The sequence below is a fragment of the Apteryx mantelli genome, chromosome 5 (genome assembly GCF_036417845.1).
Source record: "Apteryx mantelli isolate bAptMan1 chromosome 5, bAptMan1.hap1, whole genome shotgun sequence".
In the NCBI taxonomy this organism is placed as follows: Eukaryota; Metazoa; Chordata; class Aves; order Apterygiformes; family Apterygidae; genus Apteryx; species Apteryx mantelli.
Genome location: NC_089982.1, coordinates 21236198 through 21247254, shown reverse-complemented (window position 1 = coordinate 21247254; position 11057 = coordinate 21236198).

Genomic DNA, 11057 nt, shown 5'->3' with positions numbered 1-11057 from the left:
CTGATGCAGCACCAGCCCTAATGCTCAGCAGCAAACAGAAGTTTACCAGTTGCAGAAAAAACTACAAACACACAATGTATGCTGATTTATAAGGCCAGTATTGCACAGAGGAGAAAGAACAAATCGTATTACCAGTTTGTTAAAATCATAATTAAAATGAATCAGATACCAGCTGTATTGCTTCTGATGACTATTTCTGAAGAAACTGAATTGTCCATCACAGGCACACAGACTCCCCAAAATTGCTATCAGAAACAGGCTAGAAAAATCTTCCAACCTTGTCTTTGAAACTACCAAAGATCATATACAATTACACACTAAAATCACATCACAGAACCCAATTACACTTTGGCTTTGCAGATCCACAGATAACCTCTTAAAGAGCAAACTCCCTTACTGTGTCGACCCCTGACCTCAAGCTCTTTTTCCAATCTTCAGCAGCACCACATGTTTCTTTCCCAGAGCGAGCCAAGACTTGGAGCAGCAACGTTTCTGAGGGGTAGCAAGTGTTCCAGCTATCATAACTTTCAGGTTAAGAGAGCACACTGCTAATATCTCATTCCCAAACTTTAATGCATTCCTTCTACTACTATTTAATTTAGTTTGAACATTATTTATGGAGAAGTTTTCAGTAAGTATTCTTCCATTTGTTGGAGGATTTTAATAATTTATAAGTAATAATTTTATTTGGCTCTTTAAAATGTTATTTATCAATTAAATGCTTTAACAGGCTTTGGAAGTGAATCACAAACAAAGAAATGTTTTTACATCTTAATTTTAAGAATTATTTTAAAATTTGATCAAATAAGTAGCACAGAGGATTTTGTTTAATAACTTTACCTCCTTGAGGCTCCACAATATCAATCACACCACTGAGACTTTCTCTTCTTACATTTAGTAATAAAAAATAGTAAAACCATGCTTTCATACGTTTATGGTTTCTATGACTTCCTCATCATGTCAAGGGGAGAAGAGGAACTACAGCAGAACATTATTAGTTGGCTCACAGAAAGCAGAGGACAAAATGCCACAGTTCTGAGCACTTCACTGTAGCTGAAGCAAAACACATTAGAAATGAGACCAGGAACTCGGAGGGATATTCTGTGTATGTATAATGATCTTAATGAGATATGAACAGTGCCTGTCAACTGGTGAATACTGACACATAATCACCTGCAAGTTACTGACAACTTACCTTGATGATAGGTGAGGACTCTTGCACTTCAAATAACTTACTGCTCACAGCTATATATATTGAGATCATCTATGTTTTGCTGATATTTTAAGCCCTTGTAATCAAAACCATTGACGTTCCCTTCAGATGTTCAATGCACCTTCTACTCTCTGGGCATAACTCACCTTAAAAGCTGTTCTTTCTCTCTCTTGTGACTATCAGAGCAATGATTTCTCCAGGCAACTCTTTCTACTATGCTAACTTAAAGAAGTGATGGAGGAATTGTGTAGGTTGGACAATTCATTTTCTTTCCAACAAAACACAGTCTTTTGCCAACTGACTGACAGGTCAGCATAAGAAGTTATTTGGCACTGTGGTCACACCTCCTTAAATCACCTTTTTCCTTGAATTCAGGGTCTCTCTAAAATGCTCACTCAGCTACTTTTACCAGATACTAAAAACTATCTCCTTATGTCTAAAGAATACTCCTTAAGGGAGCAGAAGGGACCCAAAGACTTTGAAGTGATCCAAGTTTCATGTCAACCCATAACTAAGAGACATGTAAATACCACCTGGTATGATCATGGCACCACTTTCTAACCTGTATCATGCAAAATCTTCTACCCAGCTCCTAGATCTTCATTTAAACAACACCTCGGCCCTATTGTATGAATGCTGACTTTGGACTCTTTTGCTTTTATACCTTCCTTTCTTCTAATTAGTGTTGCTAGATTATTTGGTAATTTGTTCCTCATCCTTTCCTTGAGCTTATTGCAAAATCATCCAGAAGTACTCACTAACTAAAAGGATCACAGTAAGTATGCGTCTTAAATTTGCTCTGAACATGAAGCAACGTGTTAATGTGCTGGTGAGCAAGCATAAACTTTAAAACTTTCTTGACAAATTGGAGAAACATTCTAAGAATAAATTAGGAAAAATGTAAGGTAGATGATAGAAATAATTGACTATACAACTAGAGGATGAGAAACAATGGGTTAAATGGTACTTCTTTTTGATGTGGATCAATTGCAGAGAATCCAAAGACAAGAAAGAGGAATGATTAACACTGTAAAAAACAAGACATTGAGGAAAAATGGAAAGAGTTTTGGCTGGGAAGAGAGACTATCAGTCTTCATATTTCTAAAGAGAATGTTCTGCTTTGAGTCTTTGGTAGATAGGTAATGAGCTAGGTGGCTAAAATTACTTTAATAACTTCAAAGCTTTAGATTAGATGATGGAATATGTAGGGATAGTGAAGGACTGCTGCAGACTACGTTGAAGAATAAAGCATCTTCCTCACCAGGGATCTTGAAAAATAGATTAGATAAAAATCTGTTAGGAACAATATCATTATAGCTAACTCTACTGTGGGTCAGAAAAAGGGAACACATGACCTTTCCTTTTAACCCTATTTTTCTATGATTACAGTGTGATACTATTTGAAAATGAAACCCCAAATGCCCTTATATAGCATTTTGATCAAAATTAATAGAAAATTGATTTTTGACTGAATATTTTTTCCATGGATCATGTCTGCCTTCTCCATAGCACATCTGAGACTATATTTTTCACAGAACTTATAATATCTTTTCTAATTGAAACTGCTGTAATTTCTAATTAAACATGCTTTTGTTTCCATGACACATTCCCTAACACTGCTTTCTAACTCTAAATTTTTTTTTCATTTAAAACAGTCTCTTTTACTTAATTAATATAAAGAAAAGAATTTCAAAGGAAGACAAACTGTTTCATATACACTTTAAAGACCCCTATGTGCAAATTTGGCCGTGTAGTACCACAACTCTAATTCAAATTTATTCATTCAGACATTCTACAGTGGAGAACTGAGTCAAAACTGAGTTTCAGCTAAACAAAACCAGCTGTGGAACTGTTTGCATTCCTTGAAGATGCCCACATTTTGTCAAAAAAACCCAAACCAGTCAGTTTCTGGCCAAACACTGGCCAATCAACAATGCATGTGTTGAGGGAATGCTGCTGTTTCATTGTCACTTTTATTGAAAAAGTCCATATTTTCTACAAGACAAAAAATATTTTTTCCTGCCCCTTCTTTCACATAGATTTTCCACAAGAAAAATAAAGAATTCTCTGAACAGTTTCCATCATGAAGAGGAATCAAACTAGAATGGATGAACAGCCTTGCTATCACCACCTTCATGATTTCCTAGAGGAGGAAGCTCTTTCTTTTTACAAGGACACAGGATGTGTTTCCATTGTCAATAGAGAGACCAAGTCTGGATTTTTAAATACTCCTTGGTGTGTGTAAATTATGGATAGCTTTGTGATCAGACCCACGGATCTGTTTAGCAACTCTTGAAAATCTCAACACTGACTTCTGATAAAAATCCGCACTGAAAGAGGCAGAAAGGCTGACTGGCTGTATTTCTTATTCCTTGGACAGGCTTAACACTTCTCCGTATTATTCTTCTCCAATCTTAGTGGTACAAAAGCTCCTAGCAAGGAAGCATAGTCTGAAGATGGAGTCTGACAGCACTCCAGAACATATTATGTTAGCTGACAAAAGGAAACATTTTTCTATACTCATGAGGAAGCTGGGCAAAGTGATTCAGATGTAAGAAGGAGAAGTGTGCTCAAGTTAAACATTCTTTGATGATCATATCTGCCTTCAGGGAACCCTTGAAAATGCTGCTACCAGGTTTCCAGTGGAGGAAATTGATGAGACCTAGGAGAGGAACGAGGCATGGGGCCATTCCCAGCTCAATCACCGCAGCCCCCACTCTGTCCAAGGGCTTGTGAGAGTGTTTTGATTGAGGGGGGACCAAGTAGGGGCTTTATGAGCAAGAGTCACTGTTTTTTGTCCGATCCAGAAGGCAAACACTCAGAAATTCTTGCCTTTAGCTTGGGAGGAGGCAGGTCCCACAACAGGAGCGCTAGACGCTTTATATCGTTGACAAAACATTTCTTTCTTCAAATTCAGTGGCAGAAGATATGCCGGCATGCACCAACATCTCATTTCTTTCATGGAAGTACAAGGTAATATATCACTCTCTCTCTGAAAACCCACATAACCTTGGATGAAAAGAAATAGAGACAACCCTCAAAAGAAAACCTTCAAAAGACATTGTTGGAGATCGTTTCTTGAGGACAGATACAGCCTGGCAGCTTAATGTCTCAGGTATTAAATACAGTATTTCCAGCTAGAGAAAATGAGGTAGCACTAACCTCAGAGAGGTAAGAAAAGATTTGATTGAAAGAAGAAGCAATCAATGCTACTTATGTGAGAACAATGCACATTCTAGCCCCCATCTGCAGCCAGTTCTGGAAAATAGTTTTACTGTATTTCTGGCCTGTTGATAAAAAGCTATTTAATTCTCTTTTTTATTTAGGGAAAACTAAGGCTTTCCTGATGGTCTGAGAGAGGTCTCTTTGCAACACATTGCTCCCTGATACAACATTGGCTTTGGAAATGAAGATAATTAATCACCCCTAAAATATACTATAGTTACTATTTATAGCATTAATACTTAGCAGAAATATATGCCCTACTGGGCTAGGCAAAGTCCAGACATATAATCCAAGTAGCCTATATTTGCAGAAGTAGATGCAGGCACTGGAAATTGGATTAGCAGGAATCAGGATGGCAAAAGATTTCATATCAGAGTAGCAGCAAAGCTGGAAAAAGAACCAAAGCCATTCCTATACAGATTAGAGTTAGGTTTGAGCTTTTGGTACCAGCACTGTCATATTTCTGAGAAGCACTGAACCTACTTATCCCTGATCAGAACAAACACTAGAAGTATTTTCTATCAAAGCTACTGGTTTTAATATATTAACATATACGGGCAAGCTGGGGAACATTCTTTTTCAATTAAAATACCATACACAGCATCTATAAGAGGGATAAATTCAGCTTGTATTTAGATCTGACAGTTGATTATTCTTTCACATCATCAGCAAGTCACCCACAGGTGCAGAGAGCTCTGACTTTCCAGCCAAGAGGATTTCAGATGCTAGATTTAAAATGACATATGATAATCCAGACATGAAAATTAAGTGTCATTTATTCCTTCATATAAAGAGAAACACCTATTACTAAGGGAAAGATAACATTGCTGGGGTTTTATTTCATTTTGTTTTGAAACTGCTATTTGACTGCTATTTCAGTTAACATGAGTGACATTCAGCAAGTTTATTACTGCGAAGTTCTAATTGCAAATTTAACCCAACATCCTTCAAGTTTAAGACGTGCTTTAAAACAGTCTGACTTCAGAAACATTTTTTTCTTATATACGCTTTACTTTCAAAAAGCCGTTTGGAAAACACTTCCTACTGATCTTTTCAACTCTTCCACTTTGGGCTGCCATTGGTTTATTATACCAACATGACCTAGGTTCTCTCAGACTTTACCTCAGGAAGTTGTAAAACTGTGATCTTGTTTCAGTTATTAGGAATTCCAAATTGAAAATTAATCATCCTCTTGGACTTTTAAGAAGTTGCAGCTATCATGAAAATAAATTTGAAATCAACCTTTTTTCATGTCCACCTGCCATCTTTATAAAAGTCAAAACCATATGTGCTTCCTCTTTGAAGTCCGATTTTGCCCCCTAATGATAGCCTTCACATTCCACAATATTGTTCTGTTAGCTCTAACCTTCCTTCAGCCAACTGAAAAAAAAAAATCAACAGCAGCATGACAAATGCTTGTGCAGATGTCTGATGCTGATGTAACAAATGGCTATAGTCTATGAAGTTACAAGTACAAAATAATGTCAACAAGTTGCGATGATAAAACAGCCCATGAAATAGTTCGATATATGTTCAACATTCAGGGCAATTTCTGGTTTGAATTACCAATCAATTTTTTACTGGGTTTAAATGATTCCTGTTACAGAGGAGCCATTGTTTATGGGTTGGTGGGTTTTTTTTCAAGTTTATGTCACAGCCTTCACATTGGTAATTCTGATTAATGTGCCCTGATGCACTTATTTTCTACCAGGCTTCACATTTTGTTAGGGAAATGAAAGCATTTGTACCACTTTAGAAACCAAGCTCTACGTTGTACAGAATGAAGTTGTCATTGCTACACCACTTGTGGTAAGTCCCTTTGCAGGTCTTCCTAAGTGAAAAGTGTCAGAAGCGCGCAGGTTTTCTGCTCTGCTAATACCAGTTTGTGGAATGCGCAACGTGTAGAGTTTGGTCTTGTGCAACGCAGGACAGCTTTGGTCTTAGCAAAGCCTTTAACCCAATTATAAGTTCCCTATTTTTCTGTAGGAAAAATTAAAGTTCTTTGGGGCTTTTTTAATGTGTAAAGCAGATGGTCAGGAAAATCAAATGACTAGCTGGTTTCATTTGTCATTCACAACCTGCCAAGCTGAGCAGAGAAATCTAGCATACCTACATCCTTCATTATAACCTAGCATTCAAACATGCAAGAGGAGGAGGGGACGAAAAGTAAACAATAAAATTAAAAGTGAATGAGATAGAGGTACAATGGGTTGACTCAATGCCCAACGGCTGGATACAAAATCAGGCCTCAAGGTAAGAAACTGTACATCCATCTTTAAATGGGAAAAGCTGGTTTGTCTCATAAAAAAATTTTCAGCTGGTTAGTCAACCCTAGGCAGAGTCTGTGCAACACTCTAGCTGATTGAAACCACACATAGCATTTACTTTGTTTTTAACTAAGAAGCCTGCACATGGTCTGCTAAAATGACTTTGTTATGTTCAACAGAACACGTGCATGCTGGTTTGCAGGCAAGCCATAGAAAAAGATTTTATGCCTTCAAGCTAAAGGCCTGGCATGGCTGCACTGTTCTGTGGAACTTGTGCCTCTAAGTCTTACTCTAGCAGCGGGTAGGTGGTCTAAATTAATTCAGGAGAAAACTTAACAGAATGACAAAAAAAAGAAAACAGTGGAGAGATGCCTTTTGAGCTAATGAAAGCAGTGTTCAGCTGATGTTAAGCTTTAGCATCAGGGCTTTTTACACAGTCCTATTCCATAAGCTTTTCTAACAAATAAAAATAAAAAGAATTAAAAAATGCCTTAGATAAATGGCCTAATGACTTTTAGCTTTCATTCGGATTTCTGGAGAATCCAAGAAAATCATTTCATACACGAAAGAAGACTCCACAGTCCCTAAAGTCTAAGGAAGACTTAGAAAAGACATGCTGATTGTTGTAGTTCACAGTGGCCGCACACTATGTCAGCTTTACAGACAGTACTTTTTATAGTCAGTCTGAAAATCACCAAAGAGGGAGATGCAATTTTGGCCATCTCTACCTTTGAAACAGCCTCCTCACCTGTGTGCCTAGGCTCTCCGTGCCCACCATGTTGTATGAAGGTCCATTTGCTCTCTCAGCTGCTACCTATTTAGAAAAAGAAAAAAAAGTCCTTACTTCTGCCCCTTCTGGATTCTGCATTTTGTTTGCCAAAAGGATGCTGGCAAAAGGAACAAGCACATGGCTGATGCATTTCAGATGCTGGCTTTGTCTAGTATTCAGTCACATCACAAGCAGCAATATCAGTAAATAAGATGGATATGTTTGTCTGACAAACTTTTGAGAAGGGGGAGTTCTGAATTGATAAGCCCAATCACACACTTAAGGTTGGCAGATCAATCTTCAAATTAGTAATTGACTCACAAGGGCAAACCCACCACATGTTTACAGACGGTCAGAGAGCACAAGTTGCACCACAAAAACAGAACCGAGCTGAATTTTAACTTAGGAAAATGAAGCCACTACTCTGAAAGAAGAAATCAAGCTACAGGTTGGGTCAGAGCTTCAAAAATACTCAGCCCCCAGCTGATTCAGGGCCAAAATTTAGGGCTAAATTAGGGCCATATTTTCTAGAGTGTCCAAACCTCACCTGTCTCATTCTGAGACAGTGATGGCCAGCTAATCAAAGGAGACTTGCATACATGTGCTCAATCATTTGGAAAATCCTGCCATTTAGGTTAGGTTCTCAGAGAACAAACGAGCTCTGAGAAAGAGATGATTTCCAGAATTATTGAGCTCCTACAGGCCCCACTGCACCCACCATCTCTGAAAATTATATCCAAAGCAGACCTTTAGCAGTGGAGCACTATCAGTGATACTTTTGAAAATATCCTTCTCTCATGTAGTGTTGTTTTTCAGACTTAAATAATGCTCACCACATTTCTGTTCAGCTCCAATTGCTCTTCCAAAAATTGGTAATGTTGTGATGGAAAGGGAGACCGATTGTGCAAGCCTTCCAAAATGAAACTGCACTTTTTTTCACGTTAAACTTCAGCCAGGCAGGTCCTATTGATGAGATGATCTCATGCAGCACTGGGAAAGAAACATGCAAAGGTAAAGAAATAAAAGAGGTGATACCAGCAGAGTGGGTGTTTCATTCCTCAGTCCAGAATACACTGCTACTTTCCATCTCATACGGTAGGGAAAAAGGCAAAGAGGGGCTGTGCTTGTTGCTTATGGAGAAAGATATTAAGCCCCATAAGCTCAGGCAAATGCCCTGCAGTCACAATGGTATATTGACTTTGCATCTAGACTCATTAAACTACAAGAAAACATCTGTTTGTATAGCTTTAATTGCTGCAAACTCAAGGCTACTTTACCATGCATCACATAGCACAAGTTTAAAAAAAAAAAAAAAAGCCTAGGTATTGTCAGTGAGTATGGACAAGAATGTTATGTGCTTTTAGAAAAAAAGCATTTAAAAAACACTTTCTGCATTTGTAAGACTGAAAACACATCTCCTGTGGCTCACATCAGAGGGGTTTTGATATTTATTTTTGATATTTATTAACTTTGGATATTCATTTTATCTCATTACAGGAAAACAAACAAACAAACAAACAAAAAGAGCAGACTGAGAAAATCCAGCTCCAAAACTCTAAAGAACAAACTGTAACCATAAGACATATCTGTTTTGTCTAAGCATGACAGAAACTGAAGGCAGCTGTTGACCACCACTATTGACCGTACAGGAGTGATTTTCACTGTCTTCAAGTTGGGGCTCTTAAAAGTTTTTCAGTGAAGGTGCAGTCCTATATGTCATATATGAAGACTGCTCTATGTATTTCAATGGATATAAGCCAACTTTTCTTAGTTGCCCTTTATTTGTCCCTTTACAAGTAGCCCAAATACCCTAAATCAAAATCTTCTGCTTTAGATAAAAATATACAGCACTAATCACAAGCTAAAGCTGCCCTAGGAATAAGACATTATCAAACAAATCATTTGTATAACAACTTTTATGAGACCCCTTTCATTACTTTGCACAAACCATGAAAAACATGAAACAAAAACATTCCAAAAAATCTCAGCAATAAAATGAGAGATACTATGGCACCTACGGGACAGAGTCAACCTTCCTGCTTTAATATAAACATTAACTTTTGCCATTTCTCCTCTGCTCCAGACCTGCACACAATTTAGGGATTCTTCTTGTAACAGAGACACTTTGTTGATTCTAAGACACTGGCTTAGACAGAAGTCTCAGCTCACTGAAATGGGCACAGTGGAAGCTGAAGAAGTCCATAGTAGAAGTAGATACTACAGTCTCCTGATGGCATCGGTAGGGTCACACTCAAGTCCTCCCAACTCATTCATTAGAGGATTTCATTAGTCCTCACAATGGCAATTTCACTTATTGGGAGAAATGGGCTTTTTCTGGGGAACCCGGAAGAAGGGGAAGTAAAATCTCCATGGCCATTCATGCAAGCAAAGATGACGGAAACTGCATAGTGTTTCCTAATCCTCTGCACAGTCACGGGAACTGCAGCCACTGCCTGGCTTTTCAGCTAGGGACCAAGAAGAATTATATTTGCACTCTGTGTATGCACGATGTTGTGGCTCTTTTGGGGTCAGAGAGAAAGCTGTAGAGTTTGGCACCACTGGCATGAACTGTATTTTAGCTGGAGAGCAAACCAGAGCATTTCTCAGACAAGGAGAGGTACAGCCAGGGCTTGCTCTCGTTTCTATCACAATGGCAAAAACTTCCAGATTGCTGACAACTCAGTAAAAAGAACTTCAGCCATTACTAATGAATAAGGCCTTCCCAATTGCTGTCTGAGCGTCTCAGAGCTCTATCCAAGTCCTCCCAGCAGTAAATCTCACAACGAGGTGCTGTGGCCAAGAGAACTAATGCAAACCTTGAATGCATAAGCAGGGGAATAGCATGTAGGAGTAACGAACTGGTATTACCCTCTGCATATAGAATTAGTGAGACAGTAAGTAGTATGCTGGGAGCTACCCAAAACAGTTTGGCAAAATGGTGAAAGTTCAGGAGAGCCACAAAGTGATTCAATGATGTCTTGAAAATATTGTCTCATAATGAGAGACTAAAGAAACTCAATCCATTTAGTTCATCACAGACAAATCCAAGTGGTGACTGACCACAGACTACAGGTCGTAACATAAGGAAGACATTTGTGATAGCAGGGAGTCCTGCAACCCAGTTAAGGGGAAAAAAAAGACAAAATGATGTCTTGTGGAGGGAAGTTGATACTAGAAACACTCCGACTGTAACAAGGGTTATTACCGGTTGGAGCCTTCTTCCAGAGATGTAAGGGCTTCACCATCATGTAGTATCTTTAAATCAAGGCAAGTCCTCCTTCTACGATTCAAACAGAAAAAAAAACAAGATCTGAGCAATGCCTATTCAGTGAGGTTTGCTGGCTTGTGTAACGTGTCAGGATAGATGACCATAATGGTCTCCTCTGACATTAAAATCAATGAGCCTATAGGCAAAGCATAGGTTCAATGATCACAAAACACTTAAACCACCCTTTAAGCATCTCCCCATTCATCACCATCCAAGAAAAGATTGTGTTTCTAAAAATTACTGTCCAATGGGTTTACAAATAGGATATTCAGAGATGTGTCTCTAACTTCTCTTTCTCCTGCTGCTATCACTTTT